Source organism: Myxocyprinus asiaticus, chromosome 12, assembly GCF_019703515.2.
Source record: "Myxocyprinus asiaticus isolate MX2 ecotype Aquarium Trade chromosome 12, UBuf_Myxa_2, whole genome shotgun sequence".
NCBI lineage: Eukaryota > Metazoa > Chordata > Actinopteri > Cypriniformes > Catostomidae > Myxocyprinus > Myxocyprinus asiaticus.
In genome coordinates, this window is record NC_059355.1 from 43,378,640 (window position 1) to 43,404,598 (window position 25,959).

The window sequence follows — 25,959 nt, forward strand, 5'->3', positions numbered from 1 at the left end:
GCAGTTCATTCGTTATGCACTCTCCTAAAATACATAATAAATACTCGACTGCTTCAACATGGCATGTAAGATAAGGAATGCAGCTTGCAATTTCGTGCTGAAAATAAAGACATCATAAAGTGTTATGGCTTACCAGCAGTTGTGTACAATCTAATTCCTGATGATGTGCTGGGACAGGTGTAGTCTTCTCGTCTCCAGCTACTGTATAACGAGTCTCTTGAGCGATAAAGGAACGGTTGACTATGTTTGTTAGTGAATTAGAATGGAAATGGAGGAAAAATCTGAATGAGCGTTGTCTCCTTAGAAGATGCTGGTGGGGAATGAACGCGTTTCTTCTTTCAAAGAATCCAGCTAGGCTACAGAATGCCCGAGTCACGTGATCACTATGTCGCTATAATAAACATATGTTTCTTTCTGGTGAAGACTATAATAAAAGATTATATGTCTACTTCTGTGGTAGCTAGTTCTGCAGAATACACTTAAAAAAAAGTGGACACATGCAGTTGTTACCTCTGATGATATTTCTTGAGCTAACCTTTAAAATTATTTCCGTTGTCTTAACCTAATGAAGTAAAGGTTGATTTAGCCATTATTAAATCATATTTTTGACTTGAATAAAACCAATTAATTTAGATGTTAACACGTGAAACTTTTTTAAAGGTGCAATTAGTCATTTATATATACACTGTATATATATAAATCCTCCTAAAGAAACAAATTGTAGTTTTTAAACATATTTATAAAATCATGTACACTCGTACTATGCGATGAAGACACTAATAATTTCAGTAACCTTATAAAAAGCTGTTTTATTCTTCATGGACAGGGTCCCCTCATAGGGGCTGCCATGTTGGGATCACATGACCAGCTGAAAACTACTTGCTTAATCTCGGGAACTGCCCTGCTACTTGGTCAACAGGTGGCACGTTTCAATCTGCACGTTCAAATGAAATTATCATATTTTATGGTGTTTTTTAGCCTTTTGAGCTTGCTGGTATATATAACATACACTTTTCTTGTATGAAAAAGAGCAGTGTCAAAATATCTCCTTTTGTGTTCCACGGTATAAAGAAAATGATAAAGGTGGGTGATTCTCATGAAACCTGAAAGAAAATGCCCTTATATTTATTAATAAATACAGAAACATATGAAATTTCGCATAAATGTCTGTGTTTCTTTGCCCACTCTAATGTTTTCTTTTTGTTTTTCTGTTTCAAAAGTGGCTTCCTCTTTGCAGTTCTTCCCATAAGGCCTGCACCCCTGAGTCTTCTCTTTACTGTTGTACATGAAACTGGTGTTGAGCGGGTAGAATTCAATGAAGCTGTCAGCTGAGGACATGTAAGGCATCTATTTCTCAAACTAGAGACTTTGATGTACACATATCACTGTGTATTTTGGTGAATTTGAGTGGTAGCCCCTCTCTGCAGGTAATGAGGTTGTGGGTCCAACAGCGTCTGTCCGAATAGAAATACACAATTAGGTTCAGAGTCAGTGTTTCAGTATATGTGGACAATGTAAATAAGCCCTTAATGTGAAAAAGAAAGTGAAATAAGGTTTATTATTTAAGCATTTTTATTATTTTTTTATTATTATTTATTTTTTTGTGACTGGGCAAAATTGTTATGCACTAACCCAACTAAATAATTGAAACATTCCAAAATTCTATATGGATCATAAATTCAGTCTTTATCACACATGTGCTTAGTGGAGAATCGGAGAGAAGTATCCTCACTGAACACAGCTGGAAGACATAGTGTAGCTGCTTTTTAACTGTAACCCTGTGACACAAAGAAATGTATGAATTACAGTGTATAAATTAAATGGCAAAAATAGATATGAAAAAAAAAGATAAAAGTACTTAAAACTCACATATTCTGATAGCTTTTAGGCAGGCATATTTTGTTATCAGAGCAGACAATGAATCAATCCTTGGGTGGGATGGATACCTGAAATCACAATAAAAATCCAAAATTACTCCCTTTTTCAGAACATTATCAGTATTTTAAAGAAAATGACTAAATGACAGCTCACCTCTCGAGTTGGTCACTTGCATGATCTGGTAGAGATCTATAAAATATAAAAGACAATCTTATGGCTAGGAAACCACCAGTTACAGAAAGTTTTACTTTGTAAAGGTTAAAATTTAAAGCGCTTAATATGGACTTGCTCAACATTTAGCAAAAACTTACCCATATGCTGTGCTGCCTTTATCGGTGACAAAGTTGTCTGTTAACAGATATACTTTTCTTCATTCTGTGATTATTATTAGGGGTTATAAGCACTAAAATTGGTCCATCAGTCTCATAAGCTCCGAATAAAATAACTTATTATTGAATGTGTAGAGGACAATGTAACAAAAGTGGTATAAATCATGACTTCAAATTTGTCCAACCTCTTAATTTTTTGCTCCCAAACATTTACAATAAACGGTAAACTTTAAATTAACTTTCAAAAAACAAGTGAAGCAAAAGAAAGCAAATGCTCACTCCCATAATTTAACTAAGATAATGGGATTTTTTTGTCCCTGAAAACTTTCCTGCTAAAACTACTAATGGTTAAAATGTTTCAACAACATATTAAAAAAATTAAATCAAGTTTACCTGTGGTGACAGTCTGTGTAGCTGTCGGTTGAGCTGCCAGGACTCCAGTGCTGTGAGTCAACCAATGACGCGTTGGCTTTGAAAGAATTTATTGCCTGTTATTTTCAAAAACCAAAAGGGCGGGAATAAAGAACCCCTAATGCCCAACGCAAAGAACCAATTCAGCACAAAAGTGTTCTTCAGGAAGATATGGTTCTAAATAGAACTACTATGGTCAGTAAAGAACCATCTTTTTTTAAGAGTGTAGCTTACAATTCCCTCATGATAATGTGAATGTTTTAAAACTCAAAAGGCGTTTATGGTTCACTCTCATTGTCACAAACACATTTTTTAACCCATGAGAAAAACAAAAACAACCTCACTTTGACCTATAATTATGTTCTCACCAACTACTTGTGGTCCATCGAGCAACAGCTAAGAGACTGTTAACTACTACCACACACTGAAACCCATTATTAATGGAATTGCCGTTGTCAGTTCTGCCACAACCGCTGGTTGCTGCGCATACAAGTTTTTTCTATAGAAATTGGAAACCCAGTGGAAGTAATTTCCTGCTGACAAAAGAGCAAAAGAGCCTGAAATACAATGAAATCGCTGCACGTGTTGAGTCACCAACTAGTGAGCTTTACTGCCAGATTAATTGAAGGATAATTACTAGGGATGTTCTGGTCAGGGTAAATTTAAATCCAACAAATGAGAAAAAGAACAAAAGGTAATGAATGCCATGAAAAATATTAGCAAATAGGTTAGCAACTTTGACTAGTTGTTCAGCTTGCTCAAGGGCTGCATGAAAAACAGAGCAGTGGAATATTAAAACTGCTTCAGTTCAGATTTCTCTTGGGTTCAGAAACAAATCTTTTTTTCTTTTTTTTAATTTAATTATATTTATTTATCACACATTTGCACATATACAGTGAAATTATTTTTGGTCAGAGTGCAGGGTCAGCCATGATATGGTGCCCCTGGAGCAGATAGGGTCAAGGGCCTTGCTCAAGGACCCAACAGTGGCATCTTGGTGGTGCTGGGGCTTGAACCCCCAACCTTCTGATCAGTAACCCAGAGCCTTAACTACTGAGCCACCACTGCCCCCTCAAGTGGCAACACACAAAAGAAAGCCCTGGTGGAGTGGAGGTGGCAAATAGGAATGCATACGCTCCATTTTGAGGGTGTCGAAAGAGCCATGTCAGTTTGAATTCAAGGAGCGATCCAGCAAATTGGATGGATTACCGAAAGCTGAACTCACCTGTCTAAAATTCCCATTAGTCAAAGGATGCTAAATGTTAAATTGTGTTGCAGCAAAAGCTCAAATGTTTTCAACTTTTGTTCTCAATGACCAACCTGGTCTCGTGAGAAATCGTACTAATAGTACCTGACAAAATTGTGAGAAAATGTACAAGTTGGCTTGTAAAATTTGTACTCCCATGTTATTTAGATTTTTTATAAGTTGAACCCTTAACCTTAAACCTAGCCATAAATTCTAACCCCTTACCCAAAAACTTTAGTGTACCATGAAAGAAAGAAAACATCAGGGTTTGAAACGAGACAAGGGAATAGTTTAGGTTTTTGACATACAACCGTAAAATATTCAGTGAGTAACCAAATTGTCACATACGTTTCCATTCTTAAAATAAAGTGTTGGATAGGAAGCTAGATCAATTTAATACCTGTATTGTAGTGATTGATTGCTCTCTACACTCACTGAGAACTTTGTTAGGAACACCTCTACACTTATGCATTCATGCGATTATCTAATCAACCAATCGTGTGGCAGCAGTACAATGTATAAAATCATGCAGATACGGGTCAGGAGCTTCAGTTAATGTTCACATCAACCATCAGTATGGGGGAAACATTTTCAATGATTTCAACTGTGGCATGATTTTTGGTGCCAGATGGTTTGAGTATTTCTGTAACTGCTGATATCCTGGGATTTTCATACCCAACAGTTTCTAGAGTTTATTCAGAATGGTGCCAGTTCTGTGGACGAAATGCCTTGTTGATGAGGTCAACAGAGAATGGCCAGACTGGTTCGAGCTGACAGACAGGCTACTGTAACTCAGATAACCCCTCTGTACAATTGTAGTGAGCAGTATAGCATCTCAATTTTCAACACGTCAAACCTTGAGGTGAATGGGCTACAACACGCAGAAGACTATGTCGGGTTCCACTTCTGTCAGACAAAGTACAGAAAGCTGAGGCTGCAGTGGGCACAGGCTCACCAAACTGGACAGCTGAAGACTAGAAAAATGTAGCCTGGTCTGATGAATCTCGATTTCTGTTGAGGCACACAGATGGTAGGGTCAGAATTTGGCGCCAACAGCATGAATCCATGGACCCAACCTGCCTTTTGTTAACAGTCCAGGCTGGTAGCGGTGGTGTAATGGGGAATGTATTCTTGTCACACACTGAGCCCGTTAATACTAATCAATCATCGCTTGAATGCCACAACCTAATTTAGTATTTTTGCTGACCATGTGCATCCCTTAATTGCCACAATTTACCCATCTTCTAATTGCTACTTCCAGCATGATAATGCACAATGTCATAAAGCAAAAGTCATCCTAAACTGGTTTCACGAACATGACAATGAGTTCACTGTTCTTCAGTGGCCTTTCTAGTCACCAGATCTGAATCCAATAGATCACCTTTGGGATGTGGTAGAATGGGAGATTCGCAGCATAAACACGCAGCTGGAAAATCTGCAGAAATTGCATGATGCAATCATGTCAACATGGACCAGAATCTCAAAGGAATGTTTCCAACATCTTGTGGAATCCATACCACAAAGTATTTAGGCTGTTTTGAGAGCAAGGGAAGGCCATAACCAGTATTAGTATAGTGTTCCTATAAAATGCTCAGTGAGTGTATATGGGAATAATAGTTATAAACTTTTTGTAGCCAACTTGTACAATATCTTACAATTTTGCCAACTCCTATGCATTATTGAGTTGTTATGAGACTATTTTGCACCCTTACATTTTTCCTCTATGTCCTTCCAACATACCATCCCCATTGAAATAGATGGCTTCACAGCATTCTCTGATGCATAGTAAACTAGTGTAGGCACCTTGATTCTCCCATCAAATTTTCACAGCAGAGATAATGAATCTCCCCTGCAGCATCCTCTGCGCATGTTTGTTAGTTTAAAATTCAGGTGTGTGTATTTTTGGTGTGTAACCGCAGTACTTTGTGATTGTGCATTGTGTAGACATGTATTGCTTAAGATGTGGTTGAGGATCCAACAAAGAGCTCAAACCATCCCCAAAATATCACAGAGTCTGGTAGATAAGCTGGTAGCCCAAATGGTTTGCCAGGTCTGCCAGCACTACTGCCAACAGTAAAGATGTACGCTCCTCAAATACTGTTTGGAGCTGTGTATTTTGAGCATCATTGTGGTTGTCTGCCACCTCCTCTTCAACCTACACATACAGGTAATTTTGGAGCTTTGTGTAGGCAGTCCACTCCTGATCTTTCAACGTAGTAAGATCAAGATCAATAGGTGCCTGTGAGATGGGGTTTGCAGCTAGAGCAGTTCATGCAGTTTATGCTGTGGAGTGAAGACTAGAGAAAGAAATAGAGGCATATAAGGACAATGTAATTGTCAGAGAGCTCCAGGTTTTATTGCTAAATTTCAATTGAATAATTTAGGCAGGATGAGGTTTGGGAGAGAAGTTCTCTGCATGACAAATAACCATATACGTAAAGGATCACAGCCTGATCTCAAATTGCTTGACTGTGGTGACATTTTTTCAAAATGCCATTATGGTTCATTACACGCATCACATAATTTCCGAGGTGAAATGTCCACTGTGTGATGCTAAAAGCAAGTTAAATGTTCTCCTAACTAAATTAAGTTTTAAATCAAGGAAACCTACCTCCCTACCCTAAACCTTAACGATAGTGTCATAAGTAAATATGAGATCAAAAACAAATGAGGTATTTAAGGTTAATTCTCCATAGAGATTTAAACTAACAAAGCCTACCTTTTTACCTTAAACATAACAGATAGTATTATGAAAGCAAATGTGAGATGAAAACACAATTGCTGAAGCAACCATGTCATTTTTTGGTGCATCTATGACACTTTTGCACCAGTGTCGATTTGTGTGCTCTTCATCGCAAGCGCAATGCGATATCAGTTGAGCTACAGTATAACTAAACTAAACCGAATAAGCTTGTAAATGTATTTGATTATGTAATAAACACATTAAAATATGTTGCCTTACAATCATGCACTAAAAGTTTAAAAGTGTTTTGATGTCATAAGATTGAAGTGAGGAACAGGGGAGGACAAGTAGGTATTTATGAACTGATAATCTGCCATTGTACTCTGATTTGTGTAAAAGTGAATAAAAATCTTAATTGTTGTACAGCCTGTTCAGTTCACTAAGAAAGTGTCATGATACGTATAACGAGCCACGTAAAAATTATATAGCAAAAATTTTGGTATAGTAACGTGATTTTATGAGACCAGGTTTTTTTTTTATCAAATATCAATCATTTTTATTGAAAATTTCAGCTATAATGTTTATATGCAATCAGTTAAGCATGCGTGTGTTGCCAAAATGTGTCAGAGTGAATTATGGACAACATTGTGTTCTAATTATTGTGTACAAAAATCTGACATGCATCTTTTAAAAAAGTAGATCATAAATATCACAAACTTTTGATGAATGTCATTCTAAGATCCCACAGGAAATGTTTAGAGTGCAGCGTAGTTCTAGCGGGAAAACTCGCAGCTGTACATCATCGCACCATTAGCTATGCTCACAATCTATCACATTACTATTTCAGTGTGCCAACACGGCAACCTCCACCACCCCACCACCACTAGTTGAGTCCCATCCTTCACGGGGATAGGCTCCTCGCCCCGCCTCCTATCTTCGGCAGTATCTGACTATTCCGAGTACAACTTCTTCAGACTGCCAGACGAAGCTTACGCCAAAGAGAGACATTACATTCCTGTTTCATATTCAAATAAATGTCATCTTAAAAGTCTTCCTGATAGAAATGCATTTCAGATGAGCAAATGCTTGATATATTTTAGATGATGAAAATGCACATATTGAACAGGCACATGTGTACTCTAGCCTAAGGGTATGCATTCCCAAGCTAGGTATTTCTACAATGTTTCATTATAGATAACATCTAAACTGCCAATTCTTTAATAAATCCCATACTGTAGACATTTCACTTTAAGATATTGGGTTATCCTCTTACAGTAACACCGAGAAGGCACTAGGTAAGGTTAGAATGATTAGACACGTGGGAAGAGACAGCAGTGGTACCAGCAAGGTGCGACGAAGAGATGACACCTTGGTTTCAGTCTTATCGATTACCCACCGGACTGTCTGACTCCTGTGAAAAGCCAGCATGGGGCTTATCTCCAGGAGCTAAAAATCAGCTTACGATGTGGTAATGATAGAAAGCAATTCTACTCTAGAAATGCTTTCTTGATTCATGGTTAGTTCTGCAATAAGGATATGAATTAATAGATTTACTTTTTCTAAAATAAATAAACATTAGTGGTGCTTGATCACATGGTGGACTGATCACATGGCAACAGTAGGTCGAATGTTTTGCTGCTGAAATAGATCTGTGCCTACCGAAATTCAAATGGGTGCCGTGTGAAATGTCCACAGAATGGCGCCAAAAACAAGTTGTATTTTTAGTTGTAAAAAATGCAACAGACAACTGGAATGCTAATTTTATTAACTCTACCCCCTATCCCAAACCTTTAACCTAAAGGCAGCGTCTCACTAGCCGTTTTTCCTATGATTTTCAGGTGTTAGCTTCATTAACAATCACCGGCCAGGCAGAGGGAGACACAGCGCGCATTAGCGTCTCTCAGCGAAAGGTGTTAATAATTTGACTGTCAGGACTCCCTGCTGAGTTAATGGCTTCAAAGACTGAAAAAACATCCATTTGTTTGAAAAAAATAATTGTCACTGAGACAGGTTCTTGTGTTCACATCAACTGACCAAGAGCTTCTTTTACTGAAGAATGGACAAGACGTCAAGCTGATGTGAATGTTTTCATCGCACTCCGATTCTGTCACCAAGCATTTTTCTTGCACTAAAATGAGCCACAACAGTCCGTTTTATTGGATGCATTTCTTTACTCCCTGAAAGCTACATGTGGACACGCGTTCTACGACAAGCCTCGATTGGATAAATAAACAATCACTCCACAAAGTTACTCCATCTTCACGATCACTTTTCTATTGCTGGAGAACAGACACAGGGAGGGAGAGAGAGAGAGAGAGAGAGAGAGAGAGAGAGAGAGAAAGAAATAATGCAAAAGCTACTAATTAAGGAGAAAAATAACCACAACGTAAATGTTCCAGTTTTGGTCCATTTTAAAATATAACCGGCCGAACCTGCATTTGGATGAGAAGCTTATTGCTTTTTGGAGTCAACAAGTATATTTGTATGACATATCTAAAATGTCAAGTCATGACAGACTATTAAAAGAAAAACATTTCTGCCCAGATCGTTGCACAAAAAAGTAAAACCATTTACATTTAATACTTGGGTCTTATTTTATATTATGTAAACAAGCTTTATATTTGTATACAGCTTTAGATTATATACAGTAAATATACAGTATTGTAGTCTACATTTTTATAACATTATGTATAAATATGCATACCTTAAGTTTGTACAGTGAAGTGTTTGTGACCGTGAAGTGTTGGGAAAAGTCAAAGGCAGTCGTTAAGTGACACATTCCCTCTGTTTTTAATCGGTCGGCAAGTGTGACAGGCTCATCGACTAGGAGGGAAATATCAGCCAAAACAGTCACTGAATGCGACACCCCCTACCCAAATCGATGTGTTCTGACTAGGCTAGTGTGGAGCCAGCTTAACAGTCATTGGAGTGAAAAGGTAATTGCGGAGCAAAAATGCAATTTTTGGGAACCAGGAAGAATTACTTCCTGGTTCCCACAGGACCAGAAACCCTGTCTCAAAGGTTGCTCATGGAACACACTCCGTATTGTGATAGGAAAATGTACTCAATTGAATTGACACAAAGATGTCTGATGGGTGATGTAGCTTTTCGGTAATTCAGCTGAATGGGGTCGATTTTGGGGAACATTAACTTTCGGAAGCATCACGTCAATTTCTCATATGATCATGTTAGCTTTCCTGTGCAAAACTAAACACCAAAATGCTAAAATGTTTTAGGTGGTTACTAGGGCATTAAGTGGTTGCTAGATGCTTGCCTACTGCTCAAGACAAAAGAGTCCACCCCAAAATCTCTACAAAATTCTTGTTCCCAGAAATGGCTCAGGTCCCTCTTCCAAGAGTCTAATATATTTTCGCCCCTGAAAATCTGATCACTTTGAAAAGTAACACATCAGTCATGTCCACAAAGTGATGCAAAAACAGAGCTCAATTTTAGCCAAATCAACAATCTGATCACATTTTAGTTTTAAAAATCAACAAACCCGACCTCCCAACCCTAAACGATAGTGTCCTTAAAGTAAATGTGCCATGAAAAACGCAATTTCTGGAGCAATCACATCATTTTGCTCTTCAGGACCTTTCGTTGCAAGTTCAATGTTCTATCAGTTGAGCTAATGCAGAATTTTTTGCTGGAACAAGCTTGTAAATGTAGTTGGTTATGTAATGCAAACGTTAAAATGCATTGCCTTGCAAGTCACGCACTAGGCTATAGATAGGGTTTAGAAGGTGACAGTTTTACTCATGATTTGTGTAAAGGGGAATAAAAGTTGTAACGCCTCTGGTGTTCATGTCACCAGGAAACTGCAGCACTAGAAGCAATGTTAAAATCATTTTGCAAAAATATGATTCTATGGAACCATATTTACCCCAGATGTAAGCAATAGTAACAGCGATGTTTGCCTTAGCATGCACCATTAATAATTATGTTGTGCATATATGTAATTTTGACACATGTGTCAGGGACTCAATCCACACAAGTTTTGGTGAGAAACCAGGTGCGAGACAGTTTAATGAAAGTCATAGGTTAAACACAGTGAGATGAAGACACAGATGAATAACACATGCAATCAGTAAACTGGAGGATTCACACAGATAGGTAAACAGACTTAACTGCGTAACAAGGGAACAACAAAGGTGAGCATCCAGGCAAATACAATCCACACAACTTCAGAGGAAGGATCAGGTGTCAATTAACTTGGAAGGAGTGAAAACCACTGCATGGGAGCAGCGTGGTCAAACAACAGTCCTGAGTATGTAAGACTTGACCCTGAACTGAAGGGAGAGTGACCTACTTAAGCAGTTCTTGATGAGTGGGCTGAATGTGTGCAGGTGCGATGAATTAGAAGTCGGGTGAAGAGGAGCGGAACACTGAAGGAGGTGGAGAGCCCGAGGGAGGCGTGACAATATGAACGTTGTGTGGTAGCACAAATCATTTTATTGAACATTGTGTAAAATCTGTGAACACAATGTCAGAAGTAGAGGTGGCAAAAATATTGAAATATCTATATATTGTGATATTTTTCCTTGTGAAATTGTATCAATATTTGCAGGCCAAATAGCGATATTATTATTTAAATTTTTTTCACATTATGGTGATGGGAATTTGTTTTATCTTTGCCAAACTGATCTAGGAAATCAACAACAGTCCCTTAGAAGGTGCAGTCTTCATGCTTTACACATAATCACCCACCGTTACTCAAATGTATTACAATTTAACAGTAGTAACATTAACTGAGGTATTTTGACAAAAATGTTAGTATCATATTGCTAACCTTTTAGGTGAAATCTATTTTACTTTTGTGTATTGAAACTCTGTTGTAATAAGTAATGAGGCTACTATTGTATTCATAAATACTATAATTAATTTTTAGAAAGACTAGCTACATTGACCTAACTGCAGAAATAAGCACCCATTATGGTCTTAATGTATATGCTTATGGCTTTGCAATGTACATAGATATTAGGAAATAAACTGGCTTTGTTTTGTAAACTGGCACTTACATATTAATTTAACAATGCATTTGGTGATTTGGTAACAGTTCTCTGAAGTCCAGTGAAGAGAGAAATATCACAATATATCGTAGTTTTGAATCGCATTACACCAAAAATAAAGAACTGCTATAATATCATATTGTGACATAAATATCGATATAATATTGTATCGCTAGTTACCATGTGATTTCCACCCCTAGTCAGAAGTGCTGCCTTTGCATTCTTAATCATCTCATTTTCATACAATCTGAGCAATTTTCTGAAGGGGTGGATAAACTGTCCAAAGGCAATGGAGAGCGCAGACACTGCTTTCCGTGCAGCACTATATACAGTGACCCAGAATGCACTGTGGGAACATGAGAGCCCACTTTAGTTTCAAAATGAGATAATTGGGCCGATGGAAAGCTCCAGTAGAGGTAATGGCCTTCAGTCCCAGAGCATGGTTACATCAGAGTGCAATAATTAAGAGGATGCACTGCTCTCATTGTGACCGGAATTTGGACAAGACCTGCTTGTTAGTGGAGCTGTTATTGAGTAGACAGAGTGAGAGTGAGAGACACATAATGATGCATGAATCATGCTACTTGGACGTTTTCTTAACCTTTTGACAAAGATTTACTCATGGTTTCTACAGTACTAGTGCAGTCTTGTTGCAAAGAAGAAAACAGATACATGTGCCGCTTATTCTCTTTTTTTTTCTCCACAATTTGGAATGCCCAATACCCAATGCACTGTAAGTCCTCGTGGTGGCAGAGTGACTCGCCTCAATCTGGGTGGTGGAGGACGAATCTCAGTTTCCTCCGCATCTGAGACCGTCAGTTCACGCATCTTATCACGTGGCTTGTTGAGCGCATTACCGCAGAGATCTAGCGTGTGTGGAGGCTTCATGCTATTCTCTGCGGCATCCATTCACAACTCACCATGCACCCAACCAAGAGCGAGAACTACACATTATAGTGACCACGAGGAGGTTAACCCACCGTGACTCTACCCACACTAGCAACCGGGCCAACTGGTTGCTTAGGAAGCCTGACTGGAGTCACTCAGCACATCCTGAATTTTAACTGGCGACTCCAGGTGTGGTAGTCAGCGTCTTTACTTGCCCCTGTGTCACTTATTCTTAATTAAAATTTACTTTTGGACTCCTGAAAATGGACATTTGGGTATTATTGTTGTTGTGTTATACACACTTTATTAGCATGAACTTTTAACATCCATGGAAACTTCCCACTGCACAAAAGGTTCTTTGGTGGAAAAAGGTTATTTAAAATGGTTCTTTTAAGAACCTTTCACTTTCACTGAAAGTTTCTTTGGGGAACCGAAAATTGTTCTTCTATGCATCGCTGCAAAACACCCTTTTTAGAACCTTTATTTTTTAGAGTGAATTTTTTTTACATTTGTAGTTTCAAAGTTATAGAACTTTGTTTTGCTGAAAAGGAAAAATTTGCTTCATACCATGTAAACCACTTTGGGTTTTCGACCACTGAAAATGGGTTAAATGAAACTATTTTCAAATGGATCCTTATTGAGAGCCCCATATCTCTGGAATTTAACCATAAAGGGCCTTAAAAATGAACATACAAAAGCAAAAGTTAGTTCTGAATCAGAATCTGAAAGGATATTTGGATATATGTAATACTTCTAGAGTTAGGGGTACTCCAACTTTTGAAAAGCAACACAAAAAAGTATTTGTTTTTTTCCCCATTTCTGGACTCCTTCCATTGGCATACAGTGTAACAATGGTTCTGATTATGTCAACTGATTTTGTTCTATCCCTGTGTAAAAATAATTTAAACTACCCTGTCACCTTTCTAAGATTATTTTTTATTTTAATTTTTTGCCCTGTAGTTTTGCTCTAAAATCAAACGCAAAAATTGTCATTTTGACCCCTCAGGAGGAGCAACCTATGAGCAATGCTATTTTTCCTCTGCAGTTGTAATACTTGCAGTCATAATGTCTATTAAAGAGCAAGACAACCTCTAATTAACAACTTCAACTCTTCCATGATCCTCCAATGGATATCAGGCCCACTTACCACTTGAAAGCTGTTTCGAAACCTTCATTAGAGCACTTAGAGCACTTCTTTTCAGTGTCTTGTATTGCATCTGGTTTCTCTTATGTTTGTTTTTCAGCATATTCTGAATTTGTGCTATTGCATCAGCTTATTCAGCATAACATGCATTATTTTCCTAGAGACCGTCCGATAGGCAATGGGAGGGATTGATTTATTATTTAATTAGTGCTTCAAATAAAATAAAATCATACTTTACATATTAAAATACATTTAAAATAAAATTGTATAAATTAAATAGTTCTAAAGTGTATCTAAATAGTACACTGGCAGTATTTAAATAGTATTACTGGCTGACGCTATCATATTGCAATTAATCTTCCCAAGTATTTATGAATTGAACTAAACCAAACCCCAGAAAATTAGCAATAAAGATAACAAAACACAGCTTTATGATTTAAACAGACTGCCACAAGTTTACTTGCAGCAAGTTTAGCTACAAGTCTTGAAGTCAGACAGCTTACTTTCAGTACGCACATTCATTTCCAGACAGCAGCATTATCACCATTACAGGCGACCAAAATGAAAGTGTCCCTCCTGTGCTCTGGATTAATCTTACCCATTTCCACCTGGTATTAAGATGCGTCTCAGGGGATTCAATCACATGTGGTCAGGTAAGACACATCGCTGTTTACACCTGTGTCTCCTGTGACCACTTGTGATAGGAGGGGAGGGACTCTGTTTCCAGTGGCGTATCCAGGACATTTTTACTGGGGTGGCCAAGATGGGGCACAGACCTAGTGTGGGGTGGCGATACCGGGAGAACCTTTATGAATGGCACATGATCAAAATGTGTAAATATCGCATTGCTTTGCTTCAACATCTACACATGTAGAATAAATGAATTCTTAAACTCATGTTAGCATTCACTGAATTGTTTGTATTCAATATCAGACTGTTGTTTTGACATTTGAAAGTTTTCTATTCCTGTTCTATTTCAACCTATTACAGTTTCTGGGAATCTATGGTTATTTTAACATAACATCCATTTTTAATCAGTAATTGTTTAGGAGAAGTCAGTTACACATTTTTAAGAGCTATTCTCATTGTAGAGAATTAATCTGCGTATAACATCAGGTATAGTGTATAATCATAAAAAGATACAAGTACAGGTGATAACTGATTGAGGCGCAATTCAATCAATCATTCAATCAATTATTCATTCATTTATTAGCTATAACTGCACTGTCCAGCAGAAATATTGTTAAATTGGGTACAAATCAGTGTATGAAATTGGTTACGAGGGCTTATAGGTGTCTGTCTGGAAACCCCAAAATTGCAGATTGAGCTGTGAATACAGTAAAAACAAACCTCTATTTACAGTGTCTACTCAGGTTTATTTTCCACATGTTCTGATAGCTTCAATTACTTTGAATATTACCAAATAAAATAGTCAAATCATTTGCGGCATTTAAGTGCAATTTGCCCTTCCTCTGCATATTTAAAATGTCAAATAAGGTATAAAAACTTTGAAGATTTTATTGGTCCGACTGACCAATAATACACATAAAGAGCTCATAAATAACTCATGTTAATATTTAAAGAACAGTCACAGCACAAACCCTTCCATTTCACACACAGGTTAGCCATATATATATAACTTTAGCTATTGAACATATACATCTGTAAAACGCTTTACACACCTCCGTCATTAAATCAGAAAACATGGCATTTCATATTTCATGTCAATATAAAGATAACATGTTGAATGTGGTGTAGGGTCTAGCTTACTCTTTAACCTAGCTACTGTAACAATGGAAAAATGTTTTCACATTCACATGGAAATTCGGGATAAATTAAACGTTAGATTAGATGAACATACCTCTCAAATAACAGCTTTCTTTTTGACCACAAATCGACATCGTCAACTCATTGGAAGTTGGAGGTAGACGCTAGCTCGAATCAGCTTCGTACTTCTGACCGACCATTATACTCCAGACCTGGTGCCCGCTGCGCCCGCGACCTGCGGCACCTGCCTGGCCACCCGCGGCCTGCCCCTCCCCCCACTCAAAGATCAGCTCACACAGCTTCAGTCCCACCACTACTATAATGGTCAGAAATATAAAACTGACCCTGGGTCAGTGTGGCTCTAAATCAACAAATGACCTGAGATGTCATCTTTGATTGACAGGTGTTTCTATTGGTTCTTCGTTCTTGTGTTGATGAACATGATGAACTACCAATCAGTTCTGGGGTGGCCACAGGGTGGCCAATGAGATTTCAGGGGTGGCCCAGGCCACCACAGGCCACCCCCTAAAATCGCCACTGTCTGTTTCATGATGACATACATCAGTCACTATGTCAGTGTGTTACTGCATGTCATGAAAGCACAACATAGTCAAAAAAGACAAAGAAAGTGCGAAAAAGGTGCGCTATTTCTCCCTGTTGCATCTGAAATTGTATCTAAGCACAAACACAACATTTTGAGCAGAACTGTCAGTTATTTTTGTGGATTAGTTGTATTAATCTGAGCTGCAGATGTTCGTGCTTCTCATGAGTGTCCCTGCATGTTGATATCAGACACACTGAAGATGATCTCTGAAGTTCTCTTGCTTGTGTATATATCCGCTTTTTAAAATGTTCAGACTGGACGGTTATTTTCTTTTAAACTGCTTATAACCGACAAAGTTTAAACTATTGTTTTAGCGCAGCGGTTGATTGACAGGTGAGGGGTGGTACTTCGCTGCTGCCCAGACACATACAGGACAGATTAGCGTTTACACATCAAATATGATGCGTTCAGATGTGTTTTTGACCACATACATATGTGGTTTTTGAGATTCAATCACAAAACGTTTTAGACCCCGTTTAGACCTGTATTTAGCGCTGACCACATGTGATCTGATCACCAAAAATGCATATTAATACCAGGTGGAAACGGGGTCTAAGCATTTGAAAATAAATCTGGACAGTGGCGTAACTACAGGCAAGCAGAAGTGGACTGGCCATCATGAGAACCGGGACTTTTCCTGGTGGGCCAGCTGAGAAACGGGGCCAAGATAAGCCAAAGTGGGCCGCAATATGATGAATGGGGCGGCGATATGCAGAAGGGGAAAGCGAAACACATTGCCAAAACACCACCATCTCATCCCCACCCATGCCGGTCGACAACTTAACATCAACCATAAAACCCCCTGCCCCTCTACAATTTTTTTCCAGGGCTGATTTATGCTCCCAGCACGCCCCTGAAAATGACTGAGGGAGACCCTATCCCAGAAGGTGAAAACGAGGGGGAGCCGACTGGTGCCTTGCACTTGGGCTCTTAAGATCAAAGTTATGCCACTGAATCTGGAGGTCAGTTATTTTCAGCAAGTCTTTGGAATAGAAGTTGATTCCACTTATTGCTTCTCCCTCTCTCTGTATCAAAATATTTGGGTACATTTAAGCCAGGTAATATTCTCCTGAAGTGGACAAAGAGAAATGTCGATAGCTTCACCCTGCAAGGATTGAGTGGCCCTATGGAGTGTCTAAATACTTGTAATCTTAGAGCACTTTGGGTTAAGTGTTGAACATTGTATTCAAGCTGAGCATCTTTAGGGGAGAGAGAGTCTAACAGGAAACAAATAAGACAGTATGGTAAAATATTTCCATACTACAACCCCCGACAGGGACAGGGTTTGCACCAGGTTGGGAGTATTGTTGAATAATTAATATCTCTGTTTTCTGTCTTTCTGCTTTTTGCCTGTCTCTGCAGAGCATTCTTTATGCATCTCATTTTGGACCTTTTCACTCACTTTCTCTCTAGAGCTCTTTCCATCAGAATCTGTTCTGTCATTCATACAGGGCTTCTGTTGATCTGTGTAATGACAATACATCTTTTCTTTTTCTTTTTTTTTTTTTTTTTTTTTTTTGCCAGGAGCGGTCTGCAACAGCTATTGCATAATTTGTTTCACAGGGAGTCAACAATCCATATACAAATCTCTGTTTCAAAGATAAAATATTTCTGTCACTCAATCAGTCAAGCGTGAAAAGATGCAATCAGGCTGGAAGCCATAATGTATTTACATTTTTCTTGTCATAGGCACAGATAGGCACAAGAAGCATGTCCCTTGTCAAATAGTGCAAATGGGCTTACAGATATACAATGCACAGCTAAAATACACAGAAACATAAACCGGGGCAAGTTGTCACATGGGGAATTATAAGGTTTTGAGTCAAAAGTCCAATTGCACAATTGCGTGTTTTTCTAGTAAAGGTTTTTTTTTTTTTCTTTTTTTTTTTTTGGTGGGCAAGTTGTCACGTGTTTTAAATTATATACATTTACATAATTTATTAATTAAAATATTGTTGTTTAAACCAATTGTTTAACATTATTGTATGTGATCTTAGACATTTTGTTGTTTCATAATTGTTTTAATGTTTTCATTTATCTGAAAAACCTTTAATAATGTTTAACGACAGGTTCTATTGGGTCAGCTTACCCCAGATAGTGTGACAACATGACATCTTTTTTCATGGGCAATATCGGTGGAAAAGTCCAATTGATTTTTTTGTATCTAAAACGTTTTTGTAGCCAAGACGGAAATGGACTTAAAACTAAAAAATAAACCTACCCTAAGAAATATTCACTGATGAAAAAAGTGACAACTTTCCCGATTTCCCTCTGTTATTATTATAGCAAAATGGACACTCAGAATAGCAGAGAATAGGTGAGACAAAAATGTAATACAAATAGTATCAAATAAATAAAATGAAATATTCAAAAATAAATTCAATAGTGTAGAAATAATACCCTTTGTGTGTAAATATAAAGTATGCAACTGTAAATATAAAAACATTTCTGAGAAACATAACAGGTGACTTAGTAGTGATTTCCTTCAGCATTATAACTCATCTGGTCAGTGTGTTGCCTGATGGCAAACAGCCATGTTTTTCCTAGTTGTCCCTCAGGTTGACACATGTTCAGACAAATTCATATGCATAATTATGGAAAATGTTCCGCATCTTATTAAGGACCTTGGAGGTGGGCGTAACCTTGATCAACCCTTCCTCTGTTATGAGGGGAACACTTGTGTCTTGTTAGATGCAAATGTGAGCTCTGGAAGAAAAAAATAGCCTTTCACATACAACTGTGCAACTGATTCATCAGGCCCAGCTTTCCAAGTCATGAATAAATCACTCAGCAGTTTGAACAAGAAGAAAAATGTCAAGACCAAACTCTTTTACCTGGGTCTAATGTCTTTTGATCAAGGAAGCCATGTTTGGGTCTAAGGGGATTTATTTGGGGGGACATTTTTTTTCATCCTCCAATTTTTGTCTGTCTGTTTGTCAGAGAGACAGAAAGAGCTTGAAGTTGATTAGTCTTGCCTTTGATTATGTAATCTTAAAGAAATATTCCAGGTTAAATACAAGTTAAGCTCAGTAAACAGCATTTTGACATTATGTTTATAACTACAAAAACTTATTTAGACGACTCGCCTCCCTTAATAAATCAAGGTGCACAGACTGGTTTTAGAGAACATTGAAACCTTATAGGAATATTCCGGTTTTAATACAAGTCAAGCTCAGTCTACAGAATTTGTGATTCAGTTTGTTAATTACCACAAAAAATGTATTCTGTTCCCTTCTTTTCTTAAATATAAAAATTAAATAAAAACGTTCGAGGTTACAGTGAGGCACTTACAATGGAAGTGAATGGAGTCAATCCATAAATGTCAAAATTGTCATTGTTTCCAAAGTAAAGCCACAAGACTCAATATGCATGTTAACATAATTTAGAGGAATAAAATCACTTAATAACTTTTGCTGTGTAAAGCTATATCCAATTTTACAACTTCATTGCCATGAAGATGTAACACCGCAAACACTAAAACCCAAAAACGACGATAAAAATTACGATTTAAAAAACTTTACAGCTCAAATAATACATACGTTTTAACAGAAGAATTAATCTAAGTGCTTTTATAAAATTATAAGCTTCACATTTCTGCCTATAAACCCTCCAAAAATTGGCCCCATTCATTTCAAGAGCCTCACTGTAACCTCGATATTTGTTTTTTTTTTTAAGAAGAGGAGGGACGAGTCAAAACTATTATTTTTGTGATAATCAACATAATACCACAAATGTTGCTGACTGAGCTTAACTTGTATTGAACCTGGAATGTTCCTTCAAATACCCTATCTATGAAATCAGAATTGGAGTTTTGTGGCTATTTTAGACCATGTCTGTTAGCTTTGAGGACCTCTATATGCAGGGTTGGGGAGTAACGGAATACATGTAACGTCAGCACTAAATACAGGTCTTAACGGGGTCTAAAATATTTTGTGATCGGATCACAAAATACTCACAAGTATGTGGTCAAAGAAGTTGAGAAAATAAACATAAAGCAGATGTAAAATTGTCAGTCTTTCTGTTCCAGGAGAGATACAGTAGGTAGGCTTAGTATTAACAGGGAGCTCAGTACAAGCTCAATTCATGACACTAATCAGGCACATCTGAAAATTACAATTAGTCCTAAACACCTAGATAAGGAGTTGCCCTTAAGGATAAGCTATTGATTTGTTTGTTTCCTTCAAGGTAAGTGCAGTCTGAGCTCCCTTTTCATTAGCACCTCTGGGAGGCGAGTGTGACATTTCAAATCTTCCTAGACAGCATTATAGTTGATAGTATTCAGCTAAACCCTGTCATTGACTCATTGAGAAGCAGTGGCGGATCTTGGCAGAGGCAATATAGGCAGGCGCCTAGGGCGCCACGGCAGGGTACCTGATCGATTGCCCCTGCACAGAGCTTGCAAGTTTGCGATGGGGGAAAGGTGCACAAAGTTAAGGGGGGCGCCACATCGGATCTCACCTAGGGCACCAAGCCAGAACCGCCACAGTTGAGAGGGGACAGACTGTGATGGCTGAGAACACATTCACCCTGTCTGTCTCCCAGCAGCAAAAACATCTCTCACAAAAGCTTGTTTTCAGAGCCAGACAAAGTAAATCTGAGTTTAAGAATTGATTTTAAGTTAGGAATTGCTTGGTCTGTGCTGCAAATGTTTTTTTTTTAATTATTCACCCATAACAAGCTTGTGGATGCAGTTAATTTAAAAGTATAGACATTTGCTTTGTGTCTGAGTGTTTGTTTAATTGAATGTTTAGGTAAATGTCTTTTTTATTTGAATGAAAGGGTAGGAAAGCAAATTCATTTAAACTCGGGATGGGTTAAACTTCCATTCAGAGCTCAAAGGAAAAATGAAACTGCTAAAGGTGGTTGACATTGGCAAACTATGTTTTAAATGAGTTTTATTATATCTAAAAGTACTTCTCCAAAGCTGCATTGAATTTTGTTTTTGGTGGTGGTGTGTCAGTGGTTGATGGGACAGCTCAATGGCGCTCTCTTCTGTATATTAAAAATATTAAATACCTACAAAAATGTTTGTGAGGTTCCACTGGGAACTGTTAAACTACTAAGTAGTAAATCAGTGAGGGAACCTGGTTTTAAAGGAATAGTTTAACAAAAAACAAACAAAAAAATTCTCTCATAATTCACTCCCCCCATGCCATCCCAGATGTGTATGATTTCTTCTACAGAACACAAACAGAGACTTTTAGAAGAATAATTTAGCTCTGTAGGTCCATACAATACAAGTGAAGGATGACCAAAACTTTGAAGCTACAAAAAGCACATAAAGGCACCATAAAAGTAATACAGAAGACTCCAGTGGTTTAAACCATGTCTTCTGAAAAGATCCAATATATTTTGGGTTAGAACAGACCAAAATATAGGCCAGCTTATTTGTCACTATAAATCTTGACATCATCAGTCTCCTTGGCGATCATGATTTCAAGCTTGATTACACTTTTTAGCGCCATCTAGTACTCTGCGCATGCATCAAGCACTAGGAAGTGTAATCAAGCTTGAAATCATGATCATGCCTAGAGACTGCAATGGCGAGATGTACAGTGAAAAAGAAGTTATGTTTTGGACTGTTTTCACCCAAAATCAATTAAGTCACTGCAGAAAACATGGATTAAACCGCTGGAGTCGTATGAATTATTTTATGCTGCCTTTATGTGCTTTTTGTAAAGGTAAACGTCAAAGTTTTGGTCACCATTCACTTGCATTGTATGTACCTATGGAGTTGAGATATTCTTCTAAAAATCTTTGTTTGTGTTCTGTTTGCAAGTCATACACATGGAATAGCATCTGGGCGAGTAAATAGTAAGATCATTTTTATTTTTAGGTGTAATAAAAAAGGAACCTAAAAGTTGATAGCCCTGAAAGACCTGATGTGTAATTTCAGATTACAATTATACAATATCAGAAATAACAAAAAATCCCATTAACATATATAGGCTATGTTGTAAATTCTGGTTTAAAGTCCAGAATTTTTTTATTATTATTATTGGTGAGCAGTGCAAAGTGCTGTTGCCAAAACTTCCCGCCATTCTGTTTAAAACAGCAGTGAATTAAACTTCAGTGCTCACTAAAACACCTAAAACAATTTCCGAGGGAAATATTTGTGTACATGTGTTATTAACAGGGTTGGGGAGTAACGGAATACCTGTAACGGGATTACGTATTTACAATTTAAATCATTGGTAATTAGAATACAGTTACATTCAAAAAGTATTTTGATTACTGAAGAGATTACTTTGCATTTTATTGTCATTTGTTTCATTTAATATTTAGTCCTTTCAGATGGAAAACATTTATACATATAATTGATGCGATCCAAAGTGCATTTGAACAGATGATGTGTTACATTCATACGAGCAGACAGAGAAGTACGTTTGAAGTAAGTTTGGAGTAGAAGAAATAGAAATAAACCTTGTGTAAATTGTCAGCTTTACGCTAAGCTAAAATGCTATTTCTAGCCATTTTACATGCACGTTACCAGACACGATCATATTTTTTTATCAAGAAAATTCATGTTGGATCATAATTTCTTTTTTTCTAGTAAGACCTTTGAAATTAGGGCAAAAATCATATTCTTGATAATAATTTTTGTATTGATTTCCTGTAAAAAAAAATATCTAAAAATCCTTAAAACAAGATCAATTAGATTTATCTTGTTTTAGAAACAAAACTGCATAAGATATTTAGGTTTTTCAGAGAATGTATTTTTAACATGTGTATTGTGTCTTACTGTACTGGCAGAGTTTTTATAGTCAAAACAAGTGAAAATATCTATCAGTGCTGAAGAAGTAATCCAAAGTATTTAGAATACATTACTGACCTTGAGTAATCTAATGGAATACGTTACAAATTACATTTTACAGCATGTATTCTGCAATCTGTAGTGGAATACATTTCAAAAGTAACCCTCCCAACCCTGGTTATTAATATGTAATTAAAATATAGTGTGAATAAAATATTTGGTTTATATGAAAATTTAATTTAGCCTATATATATATATATATATATATATATATATATATATATATATATATATATATATATATTATTTTTTATTAAGGGTAACTTGCCCTCATGTTTGTAATACAGTTTTAATGCAGTTTGTTTGTTTTTAATTGAGCGAAGAAATGTTTATTTCTGACTTCAACTTAGTTCGCTGTGGCTTTGAAAAGTCAACTGCTCAAGAAAAGGTAAATCTTTGGGAAAAGAAAATATTCAAACCAGTTTGTTTGTTTGCCGGGACTGATGATTAGATTAGAGTCACATTAATCTTAAAATAAAAACGCTCATTTGTCACGCTCATTTTTGCATGTAGAGCGCACTGTTGTATAATGAGGGCGAAATGCAGTATCACAAAATAACGGCACGTTTATACGTTTATATGATATAAATCTTCAGATATATTTTAAGAACATATATTACTAATTATAATTTTTTTTTAAAAGTCTACTAATCAAAATAATATTAAATTATATAAACATAAATTATTGTTATTATGATGGAGAATTAAAGTGTATAATCTTTGGCGTTGAGAATTTTTAAATCTCGTGAAACCGTTGCCCAAGAGCGCGAAAAACGATTTTACTGGATTTTGAACGTTACTAAATATCTCCACAAGATGGCGTGCTGTGACACTGAAGCAGCCGTCATTGGCAACTGCATCTTTCTAAAAACAACCCGACACATCGTTGAGAGGCGGAGCCGCCGCGCCGAGAACTGTTAAGAGATCCTTCCTGATCAGAAGAGCTCTTCCGTCCTCAAAGCATCTTGTCTTAGCGCTATCGGGACCGTTGTAAGTTACAGAATTGACTTATTTCAGGTTGTCGTTTAAGTGTAATTCGCGTGCGTGCGACGTATCGGACGTTAATACTTTATTGTGGACTGTGTGCAGCCGTTTCGAATGAGCGGTTCGCTACAGCACTGACAGTTTGACAGGCTGAATGTCTTGCTGGAGACCCATCGTGAAGGTAAAAAATTTAAAAAAAAAAAAATAATAATAACAATTAGTGTGTATGAAAGCTTGTTGAAGTGTCATATTCAAATCGTCGGCATGTCGCGTGCTTATGGGACTAGCCATCATGACACGCTTGGCTTAGAAATGATGCTGAGGACGCATTTGCGTGAATGCAAACGTGCTGGTAGAATGTCTGTCCGTCCAAAACTGTCTTTAGCTGTGTTCTCATTTGGGATGTCTGTTTGTGATTGTTCCTCAAACAACTGCAGCCATTCAGAGTCCAGGAAAAACATTCATTTAGGAGCCACTTCAAGGAATAGACGTTCTTAACGTTTCTTTGCGGTTGAAAATTGGCGCACATGTCAATGGAACCGCCAAAGTCTTGTTAAGTAAAGAATGGAAACTTATTTGCCCCCTGCTGTGAACTAAAGCTCATTATTATACAGTTAAACAGACATGACTGCATGTGTTTGCAGGGGATGGATGGATGGATGGATGGATGGATGGATGGATGGATGGATAGATAGATAGATAGATAGATAGAGTTATAAAATCATCCATCACACTGAAAATGATTGTGTGAGCAGCAGTGAAATAGTCCAATTTTGAGTGGTATAATAAAAAAAGGATGGGAAACAAATGAGGAAACTGTGAATGTAAAGAACACATCTGAGCTGTTGAGACAACACTGTCTGTTTAAAATGAGCTATTAGAGGGATTATTAGCTGAAGAGAGGGATTTAGTCTTAAAGTACACTAGTCGTGTTGCGTCCAACAGCCTTGGAGGTTATTATTTCTTTTGCATCACTGAAAACATCTATTGCTCAGTTGAAATCCGAAAAGATACTAACTTTAGAGGTTTGCTCCATTTGGATTGCCATAGATACAGGATTATACTTTTCTTTTTTTGAGTGTGTTCCCAAACCCTCAAAAACTCTTTTCAGTGTTTTCCACCAATATTAGTTAATGACATATTTGTTTAGTGTGCAGGCCTAGTGTTTTATGCACTTCATAATCAGATTATGAATACCGTATTGTGCCATTTTGCTGAACAAAAGGCCAATTGGAGCACAAAATGAAGTAGGGCATTTTTTATTTATCGACCTGCACGAAAGTGTGGATTTCTAGCTAATTAAAGTGTAAAATGACATCTGTGTTTCTATAGTTCAACCAAATGATCCAACTCGAATTCAATGTTAATGACTGGAGGGGAAGTGAATAAAGTCAATGTGTGATCGTCGAGGTTTTGGTGTGGGAATTTGCTGCACATGTCCCGAGCTCTGCTTCAGATAATCTTCTGCTAAAAGCTGCGTCACCCTGCCTGGGATGAGCCTGCTGTTTCAGATTAGGAATTACTCAAAGATCAGTAACACTTTGTAACTGCAGCTAAAGATTGTTGAAACCTGGAAGGTACTCATTGTCCGTTTAATGTCAAAATGTGCTTGCAAGCGGTGAGTTTTCCTCGCTAAGGATGTTTGCTAATGAGTAAATGTAGGCTAATAATAATAAAGAGGGAACATTGAATGCACATGCAGCACAAGGCTCTCTGTAGCTCACATCTCTGAGACTCTAGCTTGTTTACTGCAGTGTTTCCCAACCATTTTGCCACGGCACACTTTTTACGACTAAAAAATTTGACGGCACGCCACTATCCCACATAGGCTAACCATCATCAATATTTTTCCTTTTCAAGAACTTGTCCATGTTTTCTGTCCGTCTTAGTATCGTGTTTACTTGTAATGTTTGAAATTCGGCTATGCAAAAAAAAATCACATAGGTAGGCTATGCTGTGTGAGGTCACAGTTGGCAAGAGCGCTAAATAGGTAATGAAAAAACAAAAAATTTGCTTCTTTACTAATTTGTAGATTTGTTCTTGCAATGCCACAACAAATTACAGGGATGCAAACTCATGAGGGGCGAAAAAGGTAAGACAATCACTGGTCCATGAAAACATTTTCTGGGGATATTTGTTTTTTAAAGAATAAACTAAAAGCACCAATTCCAGCTATTTTAGTGATTCAAGTTTGTTCAAGTT

General features: G+C 37.3%; 2 protein-coding genes across 11 annotated transcripts in view; one reads left to right on the forward strand and one right to left on the reverse strand.

Moving 5' to 3' along the window:
• Positions 1-386, reverse strand: part of LOC127448739 (rap1 GTPase-activating protein 1-like) — a 128,876-nt gene extending 128,490 nt beyond the window's left edge. For all 7 annotated transcript variants that reach the window (XM_051711527.1, XM_051711540.1, XM_051711530.1 and 4 more), the window contains exon 1: positions 134-386. The gene's annotated coding sequence lies outside the window, so the exon portion shown is untranslated. The remainder of the gene's footprint in view (positions 1-133) is intronic.
• LOC127448742 (SUN domain-containing protein 2-like) overlaps positions 1-25,959 on the forward strand; it is a 44,119-nt gene that overhangs the window by 3,335 nt on the left and 14,825 nt on the right. The window contains exons 1-2 of one of the 4 annotated variants that reach the window (XM_051711549.1): positions 726-1,083; positions 1,221-1,338. The gene's annotated coding sequence lies outside the window, so the exon portion shown is untranslated. Of the gene's footprint in view, positions 1-725; positions 1,084-1,220; positions 1,339-23,668; positions 23,939-25,959 lie in introns of those variants that run through there. The other 3 variants (XM_051711547.1, XM_051711548.1, XM_051711546.1) reach the window with 3 other exon arrangements.